Genomic DNA, 23832 nt, shown 5'->3' with positions numbered 1-23832 from the left:
TCAACTAGAAATAGAAAATGCATGGTTGAGAGGACAGCTACAAGAAAGAGAGAATCAATTGGAACAGTGGTTTCAGTTCCAAATCAAGACCCTAGCACAAAGAGGCACCATGCCATTTCAGGACTACAGGTAGTTCATTGATCTTTGTGATCATAGCACACTAAGATATAGGGCCAAGATGTTTGAGTTTTATTTTCACAACATGACCTTAACAGACATGAATGTATGGGACCCTAATGCCAACCTAGGAGATTTAAAGTTGATGGCTTTGGCATCATGGATGAACCATGAGGAATCAAGGGTTGTAGAGATGAAGAAGATATTGGCAAGAGAACAAACTAAACCTCTTATGATCAGAGCTGAACAATCAGATCCCATGGCCCTCATCAGTACCCATAATTTGATTGCAAATGATCCTCAGCTTGCACCCAGGTATCTTGTTGCCCAAGAGCAAGAAATTTCACATTTTGAGGACATGTTCAGGTTGTTAGGGGATGATAGAATACATGCTTTCCTGAGGAGATGGAACACATTTCCATACAACTTAAAGATAAGAGAGTACCACTCTCCTCAAAGATTGAGAGAAGCACTAAATGTAGGTTTTAACCCCGTACAGAAATTATCTACATACGAATTCTAAAACACAGAAAATAAACAATGCCAGAGCATAACACATAAAACACATATACACAGATAATTTCCCCTGGATCCCAAAACTGGGACTACCAACTTGATTTTTCAATATTTTCCTTTCAATGTTACAATACATATTTATACATGTCGAAGCATCCAATAACATGGAACGAAAACCATCGCGTCTAAAACCATGGACCGAAAACCATCGCATCCATAACCATGTGCGAAAAAAATGCACAAAACCATAGGTAGGTCTGCCCAACCTAATATAGGGTCTAATCTGCACCCCTCAAACCCCCTGTGACTCCCCCCGCTACGCAATCGACGCAACAAAGGGGGGGCTCTGCGCCCCTTCTAACCCCCTAGTTAACTATGTGGGCTAGTCGTGGAAAGAATATGACACAACCCGACATTCTCCCACTTCTTGTTTTCTTTCCACAAGGAGCCACAAGAAAGCTTAATCATTTATCCAGCCCTGTAATGCCCATTGTTTCTCTACACCAAGAGAACTTCTCAGAGCTCACATATTTTGTCAATGCATTTGTAGTATTCTTCAAAGTGTCCACCTTTACCAGCAACACCTTTTTGTCTTCTATCATATCCCTCACAAGTGATATTGAACATCAATGTGCTTTGTCTTTGAATGGTAAGCAGGGTTCTTTGCCAAGAAAATTGCACTTTGGCTGTCACAGTCTATCCTTATAGCTCCTTGTACTAACCCCATACTTAAACACAATCTCTGCAACCAAACTTATTCCTTGCTTGCATGAGTGGTTGCCATGTATTCTGCATTTGTAGTTGATAGTGCCACTACAGATTATTTCTTACTCATCCAACTGACTGCACCTCCAAATAGGTTAAACACATACCCACTTGTAGATCTTCTCTGATCCAGATCTCCAGCCTAGTCTGCATCAACAAAGCCATGTATATCCAAAACTCTGTCCAATCCTGGTCTTCCTTGATAGCACAAACCATAATCACTAGTGCCACGCAAATACCTGAAAACCCGCTTCACTGTTGTCCAATGCTCCTTCCCTAGTTTTGACATAAACCTGCTCAATACTCCCACTACATGTGGAATGTCTAATCTAATACAAACCATCACATACATCAGTCTACCGACTACACTTGTATATGGAACACGGGACATATCCTCTTCCTCTTATTATGTCTTGGGACACTATTCAGCAGATAACTTTACACCTACAGGAATAGGAACCTTCACCGATTTACTATTCTGCATAGTAAACCTATGCAATATTGTCTCGACATACTTCCTATGGTTTAACTAGAGCTTCCTCTTTGTCTGATCTCTTTTAATTTCCATGCCCAAAATATAGTTTGCAGCACCAAGATCTTTCATGTCTAATTTGGAGGACAATTGCGTCTTCAAATCCTGGATAATTTCTTTATTGTTTCCAACTAGCAACATATCATCCACATACAAGACCAGATAAATAACACGGTCACCAATTAATTTAAAATACGCAGAGTGATCTGCTTTGCTTCTGGTGAAACCAAGTCCCCGTATAAATGTATCAAATTTCCGATACCACATCCTTCGTGACTGTTTTAACCCATACAGAGACTTCTTTAACCTGCATACCAATTCTTTCTTACCCTTCACTGCAAAGCCTTCAAGTTGCTTCATGTAGATCTCCTCTTCCAGATCCCTGTGAATAAATGTTGTCTTCACATCCATCTGTTCTACCTCAAAATCAAAAGCAGCAACAACAGATAAAAGTAATCTAATAGAAGTTACCTTGGCAACAAGAGAAAAAATATCACCAAAATCAATTCCCGTCACCTAGGAATAATATTTTGCTACCAACCAAGCTTTTTATTTCTCCACCTTTCCTTCTGCATTTGTCTTCTTCTTGAACACCCATTTGCTGCCAATGGGTTTCCTTCCAGCCGGAAACTCCACTAGATCCCAGGCCTCATTTTTGTGCAAAGATGCCATTTCATCAACCATGGACTCTTGCCAGAGTTCTCCATCCTCTGAATCTATTGCTTCCTTCATAGTTTTGGGATCATCATCAGTAATAGATAAAGAAAAATTTGAACAGAAAGCAGATGGACTATACCTTTCTGGCTTCCTTCTTTCTCGAACTGATCTTCTCACACCCGGAGTTTGTGGCTCTTCATCTTCTGATTCCTCCTCTGTTGTAGAGTCTGATTCTTCCTCCTTTATCTCAAACTCTATCTTCTCAGGTTCCTTTGGTTGGACTTCATGTTTAATAACATCTTTCACCTCTCTGAACATCACATCTCGGTTGTACACAACCTTCCTTGTTACTGGGTTCCAAAGCTTATAACCCTTCAAACCATCCTTATACCCAATAAAGATGCACTTTTCAGATTTACTATCCAACTTGGTTCGTTTCTCCTTTGGAACATGTACATATGCATCACATCCAAATACCCTCAGATGTGAAAGAGAGGATTTCTTACCAGTCCATACCTCTTGTGGAGTCTTATCCTCCAACGTTGATGAAGGTGATCTGTTGACCAGGTAACATGTCTCCACCGCTTCTTCCCAGAATTCTTGTCCTAACCCGGCACCACTGAGCATGCTTCTTTCCCTTTCCATCAATGTCTTGTTCATTCTTTCTGCAACTCCATTTTGCTGAGGTGTATATGGAGTAGTCTTCTACCTTGCTATACCACACTTCTTACAAAATTCTTCAAATTCCTTATTGCGAAACTCTCCACCGTTATCTATCCTCAACACCTTTATCTTCTTCTCTGTCTGGTTTTCCACCAGAGCCTTAAATTCTTTAAACCTGTCAAAGACTTTAAATTTCTTCTTAACAAAATATATCCATGTATTCCTTGAGAAGTCATCTATAAATGATACATAGTACACAAACTTACCCAGTGATGGAACCTTCACTGGTCCAAACACATCACTGTGCACAAGTTCTAATATATGTTTCGCCCTCTTACCACCAGAGGGGAGACTCACCCGATTCTACTTCCCATATACACAATTTTCACAGAAATCAAAATCCAGAGAGCTATTACTCATACCTTCTACCATACCTTTACCATGAAGTATTCGAAGGCCCTTCTCTCCAATATGTCTAAGCCTTTGATGCCACAGCATGTTCTTCTCTCCATAGACCACTAGATTTTCTCCTCCACTTTCAGGAACCACGTAACTGTTGCACCCATCAACAACAGTGCTACCTTGTAGCTTGTACAAAGTTCCAATCCGAACTCCTCGTATCAATACCAGTGCTCCCCGAACCATCTTGCAGGTATCCTTCTCGAACACTGTTTTTACACCTGCAACATCCAGCTTGCTTAGAGAAATCAAATTTCTGTCCAATGCAGGAATATGTAGAACACCCAGAAGTGTTCTAACCCTTCCACCTTGCAACTTCAACTTTACTTTTCTTCGACCAATGATTCTAGCCTTCCTATCATACCCTAAGAAGACATCACCACCATCGTATTTATCATACTTGCCTAACCAATCTCTATGGGGAGTGAAGTGAAAAGATGCACCTGAGTCAATCAACCATGCCTCATGATCTACATGTGTACTTGAAGAAGCCAAGTACACATCCCCACATTCATCTGAGGTGGTTTTCGCCTCTGTAGAAGGAGCATCATCAGATCCCTTTCCTTTGTCAAGAGCTTCATATTTACAGTCCCTTTTATAGTGCCCTTCCTTTCCGCATTTCCAACACACCACCTTTACAGGTTTTCCTGAAGATTTAGATCTCCCTCTAGATTTAGATCTCCCACTCGATGACTTATTTTTGTTTCTGTTCTGGGACCATCCTCGTACAGACAAGGCATCACCATTCTAGCTCTCCATATTTTTCTGTATCATCTCCTCCGCCAGCAAGGATGAGACTATTTCATCAAACTGCAAGGCAGTTACATTGCTACCTATTGCAATAACTAGACTATCCCACGAATCTGGTAGAGAACATAACAAACTAATGCACTTATCTTCATCTGAAATTTTGATATCAACAGATGATAACTGACTTACCATAGTATTAAAGTTATTCAGATGCTTTGTCACCGAGTCTCCATCTTTCATCCTCAAGTTATACAGCTTTTTTCGTAGGAACAGTTTATTCATTAGAGACTTAGATTGGTACAAAGTCCCTAACTTGTCCCACAAAGACTTCACCATAGCTTCCCTTGATACATTCAGCAATACTGAATCTAAGACACACAATCGTATTGTGCTCTTTGCCTTCCGATCCAACTTCTTCCATTATTCATCAGACACTCCCATTGGTTTAGTACCTGGATCTACCGCAATCCACTAATCTTTATCCACCAACAGATCCTCCATCTTGAGTTTCCACAACTCAAAACTCTGACCATTAAATTTATTGATCTCTATCTTTCCACTGCTCGCCATCTTCTTTCACCACCAGAATCGATCTTGCAAATCTCCCACTGAACAGGGTATACCACAGGCCCGAGTGAAATCCCTCAGCAAAAAAGGCGTCCCCTTGAAGCCAAAATAGCTCTGATACCAAATGTAGGTTCTAACCCCATACAGAAATTACTTTCATACGAATTCTAAAACATAGAAAATAAACAATGCGATAGCATAACACATAAAACACATATACACAGAGATTTTACCCTGGATCCCAAAACTGGGACTACCAACTTGATTTTTCATTATTTTCCTTTCAATGTTACAATACATATTTATACGTGTCGAAGCACCAAATACCATGGATCGAAAACCATCGCGTCCAAAACCATGGACCGAAAACCATCGCGTCCAAAACCATGGACCGAAAACCATCGCGTCCAAAACCATCTGCAAAAAACATGCACAAAACCATAGGTAGGTCCACCCAACCTAATATAGGGTCCAAAACCAAAATTTTCTGGGGCGCTGCCCCGGACCCCATAGAGTGGGGTTACCCGCACCCCTCAAACCCCCTGTGACTCCCCCCCGCTACGCAATCGGCACAACGAAGGGGGGGCTTCGCCCCCCTTTTAACCCCCCGGTTAACTACATGGGCTAGTCGTGGAAAGAATATAACACAACCCAACTCTAAACAAGACACCCATGTACAAGCAATCTATGCAAAGGCTGAAAGTCAATTGGATTGGCTTGAAACTCAATCCACCACTACTCTTAGGAATGCTAGAAGGAAGGAAGGAAGATGAAAAAAAGAGGTAGTGGGAGGAGGTAGAAAAGAAAGCAAACTTCTATGAACAAGAAGAGGACATGACATCAGAGGCATGGGATGTCAGGGAGGCCATTAGAGCTATGAAGGATATGGATATTGATTGAGTTGCTCAGAGGATGAGCAACACTTTCAGTAGGGGGGTGATGATGAGCCTCATCATTGGGTAATTATATGGGCCTTAATTCACCTCCTAACTTAGTCAAACCAAATATTCTCACAACTTATTACATGTTTTTTATTAGATTTTGTTTATGATATGAGTTAGAGTTGGATATTATGCCTACTGGACTAATATGCATTGAATGCAACATTGAAGGAGAAAATCAAGAAATTTTGGCAAATACTAAGGTTAAAACTCCAATGGGATAAGGGAGAGGGATTGTAGGAGGTAAATCCTCCTCATTTACTTCTCCCCAATTCGAATATTCCTCCATCCATCACACCAGCTCGGAGTGCAAGCAGCCAAGCCATGAGGATTAGAAGGCAGCTGAGCAAGTGAGAAACAAAGAGATAGTTTATCTCGAGTTTGGGAGTCGAGCCTCCCTAATTTTAAGGAATTCATTGAGGAATTCAGTTGTATAAGTATAGAGGCCTAGAGCCTCATTAGGATTCAATTTTTTGGTTGTAAAACTCTAAGTTATTTTCGAGCTCCATACTTGTGGAAGTTTTTTTGATGTAATTTTTTGTTTTGGTAATAAGAATGAGTTTTGTTTTGAGCCAACACTGAGTTAACTCATAGGGATGAAGATCTTGGGTTAGGGACCAACCCTAGTAGCTAAGGCTCCTCTTTCTTGTATCTATATGTTTAGATTAGTCTCATAGATTCATTATTAATTTGCCTTTAGATGTATTTTCATTGCAAGTAGTGTAGATTGGATTGGTTGTTTATTAGTTTGATTCCATTTGTGCCTTACTATAGTACTAGGTTAGCAGGGATAAAAGGAGTACCACAAGGCTTTCAGTAGGTGTCTTGGCCTCATTTCCTCCCTTTGGGATCATGATTTGAGGAGGGGGCCCTTATGCAGCCCCAAAAATGCAGATTTATATTTCTTGTATGAGATTTAGAGTTTACTGTATTTAAGTTAGCATTTGATCAGTTTTGCAAAATAGTATTTCATTTCCATCTCTTCTATCTTCATTCTTGCAGTAAATCTCATCCATGCTTTAATTCCTTTCCGCAACTTTCCTCATGCATAATGTAGGCAGCTAGTTCATTACGAGAATGCTTCTTATTTACATAGCGTTTTGGAAATTATACATGTTTTATGTAGAGCAAGTGCTTCAAGAGTAGAAAAAAACTTCATAGCCAACAACCACCTTCCACTTCATCCACCATAGTCATTCCTTGTTTTCACCATTGCCTTCACTAGTTTTTATCATTTTACATAAAAATTCTTCCAAGCACATTGAGTGAATCCAACCATATTCTATCCTTGTTGTTGAATTCTGAGTGATCCTAGACCTTTCCTCACTTCATTCCACCCATCTTTCGCCTTCCCTAAGCCTTCCATCACCTCCAACACCTCCCATTTTTCTCTCAAATGTATCCTATAGGTTTACAGGGAATCCTATAGGTTTCCAGTACATCCTGTAGGTTTTCCTGTAATGGCCTATTTTGAGGCCAAATTGAGGGAAAACCTATAGGAAGCCACCAAAAGTCACCCAAGTGTATCCCACACCATACAACCATCTCCTAACCCTTCCAGCCATCCTCCAACATCCTTAATTCACTTGCCACATCACCAAAAGAAATTAGTTTGTGTTAGCGCTCAAATCTGCCTCAGGCTAAGGAAGGCAAAACTCGAGGCCACATCAAACCACGCTCAGCCTCGTAGCTAGCCCTACGAGGACAGGAGAGGGCTCTCTCTGGGTCTATCTCGGAAAAATATCTTCAAAGGAGCTGAGATGACCAATAGTGAATGCTCTCTCCAGTCAATCTCGAGAAAATGAGCAATAGGATGCGAAATGACTTCAAACTGAAACTGATTTTAGGCTAGTAAATTGATAGAAAGGGGTTTTTTGATAAATGATAGGGTTTTCTAGGCTGCATGGGGCAAAGACAGCAAGAGCAGAGATTTAATCAAAGGCACAGATTATTTCATAAGGCGAGGTAGGAGTGAAGTTTAACAATTAACTTTGAAATAATATGGGATGAAAAGACTGTTTAAAGAGCTAAAAAGGGCATTAATCAATGAGTCCTTTACAAACAGAAGACAATTACACAAATACTGAAACACTCTTTCGAGGCAGAGCAAATAAATTGGGTTCTACCTCCCTCACTATAAATCATTCAGTTGGAAATGATAATGAATGAAACTACGAAACATTACAAAGACATATGAAACAGAAGAAAAACATATGCTAAACTTTCACCCCACAAGAATCTTACAAATCAGAGCTGTGCCATTTAATTCTTTTCTTTGTCATTAACTGTACAATAAAAACTCTATATTTCTCCTCCACCAGCTCTCAGAATTCCCTCCTTTTACTGTTTCAACTGAAATGATAAAAATAGTAAAAGAGCCACTCCTCGGTTCTAAAGAACAGCGTTACATTTTCATTCGAGACTTTCTGTGACCAATACAAAAGTGTGAAGTTGTAGTGTGAACCTTCCAAATCATAACTGAAGACAAAGATAAGCAATCTGTCCCTATTTTTCTGCTCAGGTTGGTAATCTGCGTTTAATTTGGGTTTGACTTTAATTTGCCTTTGAATAAGAACTAATCTTTAATAAAAATAGCGCAATATCTTCTCCAATATCAGCGCATACATATCCATTTATTTGTGGGAAAAGCTCATGCCATTCATAATTGCCAATACTCATCCGCATGATCACCTTTGGTTGCCTAACCAGCGGTCTTAGCTTTATGCAGTAACTAAAGCACGAATCCAAAGAAGTAGAATCGAAAACATCGCGTACAGGCAAGGTTGTTGCCACCATGTCACAAATGCGCCAGTTTGACCTTTCAATACACCGCTTCAGCATGGGAAACATGAGGAAAATCACCGCAACCGCATTTAGGCAGCAAATATGTGACAACAGTTAAAATATACAAGGAAGGGAAATTCCACCTGTTAATGACTAATAACATGTAGGGATATACTTGTCGGTTGGAGCAACGAGGTGTACAGGTTTATCGATCCACTTGCAAGTTGATGGAGCCGATTTGATAAGAAACTGGGCGCAAGACAAAAATTTTCTGGGCTCTGTCACTGTATGGGTAGCGCCCCTGCCCAATGGGTAGCGCGCAGCAAGTGCGTAGCGCACTTGATATTTAACACTGGCTGGTGAGGCCCAGTGCGTAGCGCGCACTATATGGGTAGCGCACACCCTGTATGGGTAGTGCATGCCCTATGTGTCATTTACCTTGCTGGCGTTACTGCGCTGGATTTATAAAACAAGTTCTGTTCGACCTCATGCTTAAATCTTTTTATTCTAGGAGAAGAATCTTCAACAATAAGATGTGTACATGCTGAAATCCATTTCTCTGTTGCGTAGGCTCCCATTGATGACACAATGGTACATAAACCATGTTTCCGGTTCAATTTTTCTAGAGCTGGTATACAGAATAAGAATGGAACGAAGTTCAACCTGAAAGTTGAATTATTTGTTCCAAACGTTATCAAGTCCCCGTTACTTAGGATTGTCTCCTTATTTGCTAAAGAAAACATGGGCTTTGAGAAAATTTCCTTGTTGACAAATGTGCCAAACTTTGAAAGATCCTTCAGGTGAATTTCTGGTGAAGGGACGCTTGAAAAGCACTGCAAGGCCTTCTAAGAAGAGGTTGCCTCAACTATGATCTCTGCATGCACACTTGAGATAGTTTTATCAGTTTGAATTGCCACTGCACAATATTTCCGACCAACTTTGTATGTTCCTTGAGATATCAAATAGTAATTAAAATAGTAGACCCATCAAACACTGTAATGGCCAAAATCAGCTTAGACAGATTTTTCTAAACAATGCCCCACACAGGCAAAATTTGCTAGCTTTCGATTTCACATACCATTTCAACAGCTTGTAAGGTAATTGCTCTACAAAAATCAATGTCAAAATCTTATATATGTGAATTATAATTTGAATCCAGCATGAATTGCGACTACTCCGCCTGAAAGGTCTCATATTCAACTTTCTCAAAGCCTGCTTCCTTAATCATTTCAGCGAACTTTTCCTGAGATGGAAACTATGTTTCCCTCTAAAAGTGAAGTTTCTTTCTATGGAAATCCTTTAGATATTCCAAGTTTATTTATCTCCAGAGGTATCTGCTCTTCAAGTTTTCTCCAAGAAACATACAGTAGCTATGTCATCCTCCGTTGAATAAGCCACATGGTACATTCTCTGACTTCATATAAAGGAAACACTATATTCTAATCGGTGGAGTTCTTCTTAGTTTTGTCCTTCCAACATCTGACATGGCTGCAACATTATCCTGTAGATCTCCAGCTTCAGCAGAATCAAGAATATGCCATCTTATTTATGGAACTTTCAATACTTATGATAAGTCCTCCTGTTTACATAGACTGATGGGGCTATTGAACCTAGCAAGATGACCAGGGCCTATATTTCGAAGTACTCCATGATGGAAGGCTTTAAAATGCAAATTTATTACAAAAACAAATTTGTCGATTTCTTCTCCAAAACAGAGTTTTGGAGAAGGATCATTTTCGAGCATTACTGATGATAAACTCTTGAAGTAAGAGACTTATTCAACCTCCCTCTGGCCTGCAAGCGTTATTTCACATTTCTGGAGACAAAACCCTGGACTCAAGAAGTAAAATGACTCTTTTCTGGACCACAGTAACATCAATGACTGCGAATGACGAGAAATGAACCTTGGTGAATTTGACTGCAGCGAGCTGACAAGACGGAGTCTAACATTGGCTCCAATGGGGATGGCAGCTGCCGCTTCTTGGAGGTGCCAAGAACTGCAGATCTTTGGGAGAGCAGACAGTGCCTCCATCCATTGGGCTATGGAGTCATTATTTCAACAGACAACACAAGACTTCCGACTCATTTATGGACTGAAACTTGACTGAAATGCTTAAAAAAACTGACTCGGAAAACTTCACACTAAAACTGTAATGAAACTCAGAACGAAATGTTGCCTTATGGCTGCTTATTTATTTACAAAATTTACCCTACTTTGCTGTACAAACAATAGATCAGGTAATACTGAAATGCCAGATTAACCATTCAAGTAAACCTGAGAATGATGCCGCTTGAGAATGTTTCCACCAGGACACAGATGTAATTGTTGGCAGCCCTTCATGCACGTAATGAGCCTGGTCACGTAAAAGACAGCCTGATCTATCAATCAAACTGAAAAACATTTCCATGTATGTTGCAATAGGATCGCGAAACCTAGACTCTATTTGTTTTCCCAACTCTACAATACATACATCCAGCTGCACACTGCCAATGCAAACATCTGTAGGCAACTCTATTATTTCTTGTTTCGAAGGAGGAAGAGTTTCCAAGAACTTTTTAGGGTCTCGGAAATCATATGACTGGATCGAGTTGGAGTCGTCAGGTGAATGTTTCAGCCTTCATATGTGTCTGACTACTGTCCACCATCAGCATCAGATCTGCAACTTGATTTCATGTACTGGGACAAGACAATCAACAAGTCGAATATCACATCAACAGCAAACCATCTTCCCCAGTATGGTCGCCACTATGTTAGCACTCAAATCTGCCTCAGGCTGAGGAAGGCAAAACTCGAGGCCACATCAAACCACACTCAGCCTCATAGCTAGCCGTACGAGGACAAGAGAGGGCTCTCTCCGGGTCTATCTCGGCAAAATATCTTCAAAGGAGTTGAGATGACCAATAGTGAATTCTCTCTCCAGTCGATCTCGAGAAAATGACCAATAGGATGCAAGATGACTTCAAACTGGAACTGATTTTAGGCTAGTAAATTGATAGAAAGGGGTTTTTTGATAAATGATTGGGTTTTCTGGGCTGCATGGGGCAAAGACAGCAAGAGCATAGATTTAATCAAAGGCACAGATTATTTCATAAGGCGAGGTAGGAGTGAAGTTTAACAATTAACTTTGAAATAATATGGGATGAAAAGATTGTTTAAAGAGCTGAAAAGGGCATTAATCAATGAGTTCTTTACAGACAGAAGACAATTACACAAATACTGAAACGCTCTTTCGAGGCAGAGAAAATAAATTGGGTTCTACCTCCCTCACTGTAAAGCATTCAGCTGGAAATGATAATGAATGAAACTACGAAACATTACAAAGACATATGAAACAGAAGAAAAACATATGCTAAACTTTCACACCACAAGAATCTTACAAATCAGAGCTGCGCCATTTAATTCTTTTCTCTGTCATTAACTGTACAATAAAAACTCTGTATTTCTCCTCCACCAGCTCTCAGAATTCCCTCCTTTTACAAAATGATTTTTTCATACAATAAATAAGCCCAGGAGAAAACATATCGATGAAAGTATGGAACTGTTTCAACTGAAATGATAAAAATAGTAAAAGAGCCATCATCGGTTCTAAAGAACAGTGTTACATTTTCATTTGAGACTTTTTGTGACCAATACAAAAGTGTGAAGCTGTAGTGTGAACCTTCCAAATCATAACTGAAGACAAAGATAATCAATCTGTCCCTATTTTTCTGCTCAGGTTGGTAATCTGCGTTTAATTTGGGTTTGACTTTACTTTGCCTTTGAATAAGAACTAATCTTTAATAAAAATAGTGCAATATCTTCTCTAATATCAGCGCATACATATCCATTTATTTGTGGGAAAAGCTCATGCCATTCATAATTTCCAATACTCATCCGCATGATCACCTTTGGTTGCCTAACCAGTGGTCTTAGCTTTATGCAGATCTTTATGCAGTAACTAAAGCACGAATCCAAAGAAGTAGAATCGAAAACATCGCGTACAGGAAAGGTTGTTGCCACCATGTCACAAATGCGCCAGTTTGACCTTTCAATACACCGCTTTAGCATGGGAAACATGAGGAAAAACACCGAAACCGCATTTAGGCAGCAAATATGTGACAACAGTTAAAATATACAAGGAAGGTAAATTCCACCTGCTAATGACTAATAACATGCAGGGATATACTTTTTGGTTGGAGCGATGAGGTGTACAGGTTTATCGATCCACTTGCAAGTTGATGGAGCCGATTTGATAAGAAACTGGGCGCAAGACAAAAAATTTCTGAGCTCTGTCACTGTATGGGTAGCGCCCCTGCCCAATGGGTAGTGCGCAGCAAGTGCGTAGAGCACTTGATATTTAACACGGTCTGGTGAAGCCCAGTGCGTAGCGCGCACTATATGAGTAGCGCACACCCTGTGTGTCGTTTACCTTGCTGGCGTTACTGCGCTGGATTTATAAAACAAGTTTTGTTCGACCTCATGCTTAAATCTTTTTATTCTAGGAGAAGAATCTTCAACAATAAGATGTGTACACTCTGACATCCATTTCTCTGTTGCGTAGGCTCCCATTGATGACACAATGGTACATAAACCATGTTTCCGGTTCAATTTTTCTAGAGCTGGTATACAGAATAAGAATGGAATGAAGTTCAACCTGAAAGTTGAATTATTTGTTCCAAGCATTATCAAGTCCCTGTTACTTAGGATTGTCTCCTTATTTGCTAAAGAAAACACGGGCTTTGAGCAAATTTCCTTGTTGACAAATGTGCCAAACTTTGAAAGATCCTTCAGGTGAATTTCTGGTGAAGGGACGCTTGAAAAGCACTGCAAGGCCTTCTAAGAAGAGGCTGCCTCAACTATGATCTCCGCATGCACACTTGAGATAGTTTTATCAGTTTGAATTGCCACTGCACAATCTTTCTGACCAACTTTGTATGTTCCTTGAGATATCAAATAGTAATTAAAACAGTAGACCCATCAAACACTGTAATGGCCAAAATCAGCTTAGACAGATTTTTCTAAACAATGCCCCACACAGGCAGAGTTTGCTAGCTTTCGATTTCACATACCATTTCAATAGCTTTTAAGGTAATTGCTCTACAAAAGCAATGTCAAAATCTTATATATGTGAATTATAATTTGAATCCAGCATGAATTGCGACTACTCCACCTGAAAGGTCTCATATTCAACTTTCTCAAAGCCTGCTTCCTTAATCATTTCAGCGAACTTTTCCTGAGATGGAAACTATGTTTCCCTCTAAAAGTGAAGTTTCTTTCTATGGAAATCCTTTAGATATTCCAAGTTTATTTATCTCCAGAGGTATCTGCTCTTCAAGTTTTCTCCAAGAAACATACAGTAGCTATGTCATCCTCCGTTGAATAAGCCACATGGTACATTCTCTGACTTCGTATAAAGGAAACACTATATTCTAATCGGTGGAGTTCTTCTTAGTTCTGTCCTTCCAACATCTGACATGGCTGCAGCATTATCCTGTCGATCTCCAGCTTCAGTAGAATCAAGAATATGCCATCTTATTTATGGAACTTTCAACACTTATGATAAGTCCTCCTTTTTACATAGACTGATGGGGCTATTGAACCTAGCAAGATGACCAAGGCCTATATTTCGAAGTACTCCATGATGGAAGGCTTTAAAATTCAAATTTATTACAAAAACAAATTTGTCGATTTCTTCCCCAAAACAGAGTTTTGGAGAAGGATCATTTTCGAGCATTACCGATGATAAACTCTTGAAGTAAGAGACTTATTCAACCTCCCTCTGGCCTGCAAGCGTTATTTCACATTTCTGGAGACAAAACCCTAGACTCAAGAAGTAACATGACTCTTTTCTGGACCACAGTAACATCAATGACTGCGAATGACGAGAGATGAACCTTGGTGAATTTGACTACAGTGAGCTGACAAGACGGAGTCTAACAGTTTGCATACTTGATTTTGCATGAAAAGACAAAAAGACAAAAATAGATTTATTTCAGTACCTTTACTTACACATTAGTGATGTTTGATGTTTTTTACTTCCATGCTTAGATAGTAGCATTTGGTTCATGTTAATTCAGCATTATTGCAAAGCATAGTTTGTTGGCAGTTAATTAGGAAATGGTGTGATTTAGCATTGAATTTTGGTCTTTTTCATTATTGCAGTAGAGTAGCTCTCCCTTAGAGTATATTTCCCTTTCTTCCATCAAGAAACAAAACTTCTTATGACCCCATAGAAGTTTGGCTTGAAAACCCTAGTGGTCTCTCGCCAGCTGAACAGTGACAAAAGGCAGAACCATCACTTTTACTTGTGTATACAGCACTGTCACCTCCAAGTTTGTATGAACCTCGGGTTGATAAAGTAAATTTGGTAGCCCAAGAGTTGCATCATTCTTGCTACAATATTGGCGCTCATTATCTAGCACTCAAAGACAAGATTTGAAGTATCAAGATGCAAAAGAATGACACAATTCCGTAGTACCTAAGCAAGTTTACATGGTGTCATGATGAACTTGGCGGGGTCGGTGTGACTATCCCTGAAGAAGATTTGGTAGCTCTAGCTCTGTTGGGTCTTCCCAAGAGTTGGCATAGTTATCAAGATTTTTTGAATGGTAGAGACAAACTACTGATTTGGGAGCGGTTATGGTCTGATCTAGTGCAGGAAGAAATAAGGTCGGACAACTGAGATGGGACATCATCCAAAGAAGAGGAAGAGGAAAATACATTAGTTAGAAAAGGAAAGAATACAAGGGAAATAATTCCCAAGGCGAAGAGAGAAATAAGAAAGACTTTTCGAACATCAATTGCTTTCACTGTCATGAATTCGGGCACTATGCCATGAAATGTCCACAGAAGAAGGCAAGCAAGAAGTAGCATGCAGTAGCAGTAGCAGGTGAAGCTCTAGATACACAAGTCAAGATTGATTTTACTCTCATTACATGCAGGGCAAGAAGATTAATGGGAAGCATGTGGTATCTCGACAGGGGCACCTCATTCCATATGACAAGGAATAGATATCTCTTCAGTGACTTGGAGGAGAGAGACCTCAAGCAGAACATTGAGTTTGGAGATGATGTAAGGTATAGCATGATTATACTATTAGTTACTTTTTAGAACAAGTATGGCTCCCCTCTCAGACTCAAGGATGTGATTTTTGTTCCGAGTCTAAAGAAGAATCTTGTTTCCGTCACAGTATTGGAAGACCGTGGCTACGATGTGATATTTAGCAAAGGGAAGGTTTTCCTTAGACACATCGCCACAAGATAGGTGAAGAAATTTTGTGTGAGAATAATGAACCTATATTCACTTAAGGTCAAAGATGCATTTAAATCCTTGAGGAGAAAGGCAGAGGTTAGAGACTTGGTGGTTGAGAGGGAGCATGATTTACCTCTCAAAATGGAGCATCAAAAGCAACATCAGCAAGTTGTGGAGCAACCACAAATGGAGAAGCATATAGGAGACAGATTGGAAACATCCACTAAAGGATAGACCTACATTAGGGGGGAATTTTGATCCAAGTTGGTAGAGGGAGCACATGCATACATACCTCCAGGTGTGAGGTGGGGTGATGTGAAGCAATAGTCCCAAGAGTTGCAAAAATTTGGGTAGGGTCCATTAAGGTGTTTTTGTCTCATGGATCATTACTTGCTACAGGGGCCCACAGTAATCATTAGTATAAGGATCAATGTAAATCATATACTGAGGAGTGCAGAGAAGAGTTGAAAGTAGACTAGGAGGCTCAGTAGTAGAGTCAGCAGCAACACAGTTTTCGCAGTAGATAGTTGCAGATTGATTCAATGATTATTTTTTATTTTTTATTCTCAATTGCAAATGTTACAGTAGTAGCAAAAATAGTGATAGGTGTTGCATGCAATACATTCCAAAAGTTTTACATCAGGGTAGATGTGAATACCTTTGTTGTTGAGAGGGAGTCTTTAAAATTGAAACAAGAAAATCTTGATTTAATTTTCCCTTGAATTAAATTAGGAGAAAATTGTAATTCTACGTCACAAGACAACTTGTACATGATAACTAAGTTAATTTCACTTAGTTGGCTATTTAATTCGAATTCAGGGCCTAACTTGATTCATGTAGATTGTTTCCTAAATTTTAGGAGCCTAGGGTGAGTTTAATTTGAGTTGTAATAGTTTAATTTAGTTAAACTGAGTTAAATTCAGATAAACTAGTTCCAACTGTTGGAGGAACTAGTAGGAGGTATAATAGTGGGGTGAAGCTTCAATGTTCAACAAATTAACTAATAAATCAGCCATAGTTAACTCATGCATGCATGAAATTTGAGTCACCCAGTTGAGATTGGAGTTCAAGGGAAATGTACCATCAGTTGTATAATTTTCTGAGTTGTACAAGTGGTGCATGCAATCAAGGAAAGACTTATAGGGATTGTGCAATTCAAGATGGGTATTTCCCTAATTAATAGAGGGCTAATTCCCAAGGAAACAACGCAAGGAAATTGGAGCTTGGGAAATAGAATAATTGGCTAATTATTGGGCATATTCAACATGTGAGGTAATGAGATAAATTGTGCTTGTGCGGAGATTTTTCAAGCTTGAACAAGCATTGTATTTCTTCTCTATTTTATAAATAATACAATACAAATAGGAAGGGGTTTTGAGCAGTTTATTTCCCCTTATATAAATCTCTGATCATATGTGATTGAATGTTGTCTCATGTTTATGTTATTATTTCTCAATCGATTAATTGTTTCCACTGATGAGTAGAGTAGATTCAAGTCTTTTGTTTTAGTATATTACATAAGAAGTTTGGATCTACAAGGAATTTCTACACATGGTACCTGTCAAAACCAGAAATAGAATATAACATGTGTCCATCACCTCTCTTATCTGGTGTATCCAAGAGTCTTCCATCTTTCATCATTTCATCCCTATACGACCTATTCCCACCATGAGACCTACTGCCATATGCCCCATTAGTCCTATCCTCCTGCCCATGACTGATCCTAAGTGGTCCTTATTTCTACAAATATGACAAACTCTAAAGGATAACTAAATAAACCTCTACTTATTTCTCTTGTACCTAGATGATTCTATCATTATCTCCCTTGCAAATTCTTATTTCTTCCTTTAAACTTCTCAATGTTTTTGTTATGTCAGAAGAGTTCCCAACACCACGCTGCTCATTTGATCCATAGGGAGTGTCTTGTGAACTATAGTCTACCATCTTGCTAGTCACCTTTGATCTTATTCCTACAAGTATACTATGTCAGCTTAAACCAAAACATAAACATGACCAACATAGCTTAGTATAGTTCAGGGGAGGATAACTAGATTAGCACAATACATGTATAAACATAATCATATCAGTATATAATCATCATTTCAACCATTATCTAGCTATCAATGCATGACCATACCAACCACATACCATGATCTCATGCACAATAACTCTAACCATGTCAATGTATGCATAATGATGTATTAAAATTGACATGCATAAAAAGTGCATAACTGACATATGCTCATGATGACCACATCCAAAAAAAACACCATCGACTTTCACATCGTGTCACAACTACAACCATGACCACCATCGTGTAATCGACATGTATGCATAACAAACACATTCTTCCCATCTAATCCAAGGGGTGAACCATGCTCTGATATCACTCTATAACACCCTCCTCCCATATTTATCTGAGCTAATTGGTCCACTAGGTTAAACATGTGTCTATAGGGTACTATGATGTGATTCAACTCCCCATGTACAATTAAGGAAGTGGAACTGTTAAAATTGGCAACTAGGGACAAATTCCACCTTAGGACAGCTCACATGATGGAGATGGTTATTTCATTGGAGTCCTCTTTTTGAGCGGTCCAATTTTGATATAAGATCATCTCATTCTGACGAGAAGAAATGGAATTTTGAATTTATTCTCTCTCATTCACAAATTTTCAGGGTTAGCCTCAGTCAAATGTAGGCTCATGAAGCCCAATAAATGTGTCTCCTCACCCTTAACAAAGTGTATAAATAGGAGTAACCTCTCTCCTAATTTGGAAATCAAACAACACATCACATCATCTCTCTCCTCTCTTGATTGGTTCATACATCTCAAGGACATCCTCTCTCTCTTCTTCGCACGTGTGGCAGGAGACCGAATTTCTGGACTTTTTGCTAGCCGAAAATTTCAAGGGTACTATTAGCCCTATTGGCATGTGGTCCAAAATGGATCCAAAACACTCTCTAAGTCTTCGAAACCTTCTAAAAAATCATTCAAAAGATCAAAACAACCGCATGAGAAGAGCCCTTAGAATGGTGGAAAAACACTATCGGGAGGCAAAAACCCAAGGAAATAGAGAAAAACAGAGCTATCGGCGGTGGCAACAGTGAATGCACAGGAGCCATCGGATCTGGCCGATCAACGGTCCAGATCCAGTCGACGGATCGCAATCGGCGGTGGCAATCAGCGGATATCGGCGCAGACTATGTGGAACTTGCAATGGCGATCGACGGAGTCAACGTGGACCATCGATCAAGCATGCAGAATGACGGCCCATGTTGCATCGCAGAATCACAATTGGCCAACACAACAGAGTGCTCACCAAATGGCCCGGGGTTATCGCGATATGTGATTGCGATCAATCGCATCGCGATATCGCATTGGAGCTTCACAAAGGAGCGGTGCTTATACCTATATAGATGTCTGATGCGATAAAACGGACCGGAAGGGTTCCTTGAAGCGATTATATATTATGTCAGATCCGCCATAAGCCATTTTTATGTTGTTTTCACGATTTTTAACGTATTTAAAAAATACAAAGGAGAAAGGTCGAAGCGACTTGCGATAGCGATGAGGACGGACCTGATAGAGGAATAGACCATATTTAAGGACTTTTGAAGTCTGAAATCAACAATGTTTTGGCAGAATTTCACAGTGTTGCGGCGTTTCTCTGTGTAAAACAGAAAACGATCATTTTTGGCATTCCAAAGGATTCCAAAGGCCCGAGGCCCTCTTACGTTGCAAAATAGGTGGCCACCTCCCCTTTATGCATTATGCAATGATTTTGTAATGCTATAAGAGGGATTCAAGCAGACAGAGACCAGGAGACAAAAAGCCAAAAAAGGGAAAAACAACAGCACAACACAGCCGAACCAAAAGAAATGGTCACAGAGCATCGCTAGCAAAAGTGAGCTACCTGAAAGTGTGGTAAAATTACCGGAATGTGGTTACTCTGTTGTTAGAAAAAGAGACCTTCGAGCTCATGCATGTTTAGTCATGGCATCATGTCATTAAAAAGATATAGAGGATAGATTAAGACCTCTTGAGCCTCAGAGGGTTCGAGAGCATTGTAAAAGGCCTATAAAAGGTTGAAATTTCAGAGGATCAAAGGTTCAACTTTTGGAGATTGTGGAGACTCTGCTCCTCTCAGCGTCTCATCTTCATTCCAGCAATATAAGCTTATTTTGCTATTACATGTTCAATTCCCATTTTATCCTATGTTCTAAGCTTGCGCTTGAATAGGTTATTCATGTTTTCTTCTGTGTCTAATGCTAAATAACTGTCATCTTATCTCTGTGTTGATAAATTAGATTTGCAAGCTTCATTTACTTTCTGTAGCTAGCGATTCATATTTGTTTATGTATGCATCTACTAGTACAGTCAGTATTCTCCATCTATCCATTGAATCTATAAACTATTGAGCATTAGTTGTCTAAAGACTTGTAAAGCTGAGGGTGTTCATGCATGTGTTGAGTGAAAATAGAGTTGAAACAGTCATCTGACTTGATCCAAACCATCATCCATTCCAATAGTTTCAAGAACGATATTGAAGATTTATATTTTACTAGGCATCTCCGAGCTACAACCTAGGAGAGTTTCCTGGAGTGCTAACAGGTATAATGGAGTGTTTAACCTTTCTTTTTACCTCCGTTGACTTTGATCTTGAGGGTAGAATTTTGATTTTTGTAGGTCGCACTCATTGGCACAAAAATCGAGGTGATTGGGATAGTTTGACCAGGGTTGACTTCAGAGTTGACTTCAAATTTGACTGCATAAGTTATAGTAGTGTTTTATCCCTCCTTTGACTAGTTTGACTGAACTATTTTGGGCTGATTTTGACTCTCTTGGAAAGCCAAATTAATTTGTTGTTGACCAAGCTGCATGGAGGACATTTTGATGCTTCTTTGACTAGATTTGACTTTTTGGTTAGGGCTGCAGTCGACTATTGTTGACTATTAATTTTGACAGGATTGTTTTTGGAAAGTTAATTTGATATTTGTACTCTCTCTCTCTCTCTGTTGAACTATTAAATAATAATAAGAAGATTTGATCAAAGGGTTTCCCCACATTGGAGTTTGTCCCTGGAATCTTCCATATCTTGTGTCCTCTTGTCTTGTCTCATATTTTACACATGTTTTTATGTTCTATCTACATTTACTATCAATGTGTTTAAGTTAATGTGATTATTATTGAATATAATTGGAAATTTCCATTGGGATGATAAAGATCATTGAAGTAAATTGTGCTAAAGCATAGAACATACCATTTTTATCTAAAATTAACATGGTATTGAAGCTCAGGTGAAGACACGTCCCAAGAAAGAGTGAGGAAAATAAATGACTAAGGGAAGTTGTTGGACAAGGACTTGGAACTAGTCCCAATGATGACTACATCTTACTTCAAATCCAAGGACAAGCTTAAGGACAAATCCGACTATCATTCATGGAAGATGTCTCTAGATCTGACATTGCAAGAAAATGATACCATGGACTGTGTCAAAGGAAGAGTAGTGGAGCCTCCTTCAAATGAATCTCCAGATACACAATCAAAGTACAATAAAGTTGAGGTTGAAGCTAAGAAAATCATTAATGATTCTATTCACAAGCCTTTGGTTGCCTATATTTCTAATTTGGAAACATCTAAGGAGATGTATGAAAAGCTGGCTAGGATGTTCAAAGTAAATAATTCAAATCAAGTTCTCTTTCTCAAGAACAATTTGAAAGACATCAAGATGGATAGAGGAGAATCCATCCAATTCTACTTCATGAGGATTACCGAGATCAAGAATGACCGCATATCTATTGGAGAAGTCATTGGTGATAGGGTTCTTACTCTTATTTCTCTTGGAGGCCTCACAAGAGAATGGGATGTGTTCAACGCCACCATCGTCAACAATGACATGAGATCAGGAATTGATGAATTATGTAGAAAATCTGATGTAGGTTAACTCGATAATGCAATTTAAATCAATGTAGAATAATAAACCTACTTCTACTATCAATTTGCAGAAGCTTAAAGATCGAGCTGAAAAATATAACCAGAAGAAGAAGAATCAATGGCACAATACACATGAAAATACTTTGGGGAAAGCCTCAGCTAAAAACCCCACACAATTGTATTATCATACATGGTGGAAATACATAGGAATTATGCAAAGCCTTAGCTCTCACAGCTAGCCATCTCTCAGTACAATCCTCACAGATGCTCATAGGTAATCTAAGCTTCTCTCCAGCCTTCCTCTCTGCCCTCCAAGCTCCTATTTCCTTGTGGATGATTCTCTTGTTACCAAGTGGATGACCTCCTCAAAACTGCGGAATCTTCAAGGATGATGCCTTAACTGTATGCATGAGTTTTTTTTATAAGAAAACACATACAACTGATAGTACATTATCTTTTACTTTAATCTCAACTGGTTCTTTCTCGGAATAGACATGCATGAGTTTTTGATGAGGGAATCTTCAGTTAACTGGAGTAGCACTAGTTGAGTGCATGCATGCATCAACTCACTGTTAACTCTCTATTTGTTCCTCAAACAGTTTAGAACTAATTTAACTAGACTTAACTCAGTAAATTGAGTTAACTAATTACAACTCAAATATAACTCAATATTATCTCCTTAATTTAATGGATAACTCTTGCATGACTTCAGAAAGACTTCTAACTTGAAATTATCCAAATAATTAATTTAAAATAAATTAATTAATTATTTCCAAGTAGTTGTTAAGACTAAATTCGATTTTAATTCACAATTTAATTCAAGGACAAATTAAATTGGAATATTCTTGTCACCATATTTCAACACTCCCTCTCAACAAGAAAGGGATTATCTGCCACCCCGATCCTGTCTCTATGGAACTCAAATTTACACTTTGACAATGCCTTTGTCAAAATGTCAACATCTTGCTCCTCTGTCGAAATATACTGCAGCAACATGATCCTCCCGACCTGTGAAAAGCCACGGGAACTCACAACTGACTTGTTCTCCAGTCTCGGAACCACATCCCAAACACTGTTACGAACTATGGAGTCATACTCCTCCACCATAGCATCAACACAAATCGGATGTTGCACTGCTTCCTCAAAGGAACATGGCTCGGTATCAACACATTCCCCAGCAATGGCCATGTATCCAGTGTACCTCTCAGGTGACCTCCTTTTTCTGCGCTGAGAAGATGGTGCTCCCACCTTCTCTCTCTCATCCTCCAACAATCTGTCAACTTCTCTTGTGCGCTTCCGTCCATCTCTGGAAGACTATGCTGGAGTGGATGTCTCCACTCCTAGAACCTCTGCATGCGGCTACTCCACATTAGTCTAAGGCTCCTCCTCCTTAGGAACCAACAATTCCTCCACATCTGTAGTTGGAGCTCCCTCTCAAGGGAAACTCGCATGGCCTTCTGCTCATCAAACTTGAGATCTCTGCAAACCACTGTCCTCCGACTGGTAGGCAAGTACACTCGATGGTGTATCAGTGTACCCCACAAATATCCCTAAATCTGTTGTCAGCTCAAGTTTCTTCCATGCATCCTTTGTCACATGGAAATATACCGATGAGCCAAAGATCCTGAAGTGACCCACATCTAGTCTCTTACCAGAGAAATCTTCCTTTGGTGTCTTCATCCCAAGTATGTGATGTGGGCTTCTATTCTAAAAATAGACTGCTATGTTGCATGCCTCAGCCCACAAGTGAAGTGGTAGGCCTTGGTCATGCAGCATTGCTCCTGTTGCCCCTACAATATTTTTGTTCTTCCTCTTGACTACCCCATTTTGCTGTGGGTTATGAGGTGTCGTGAACTCTCGTTTAATTCCTTCTGCTCCACAGAAGTCCTTAAACTCTTGAGAGACATATTCT

The sequence above is a fragment of the Pinus tabuliformis genome, chromosome X, assembly GCF_031772625.1.
Source record: "Pinus tabuliformis cultivar Carrire ecotype Pingquan chromosome X, CPIR1, whole genome shotgun sequence".
In the NCBI taxonomy this organism is placed as follows: domain Eukaryota; kingdom Viridiplantae; phylum Streptophyta; class Pinopsida; order Pinales; family Pinaceae; genus Pinus; species Pinus tabuliformis.
Note: the sequence above shows the minus strand (reverse complement) of the source record.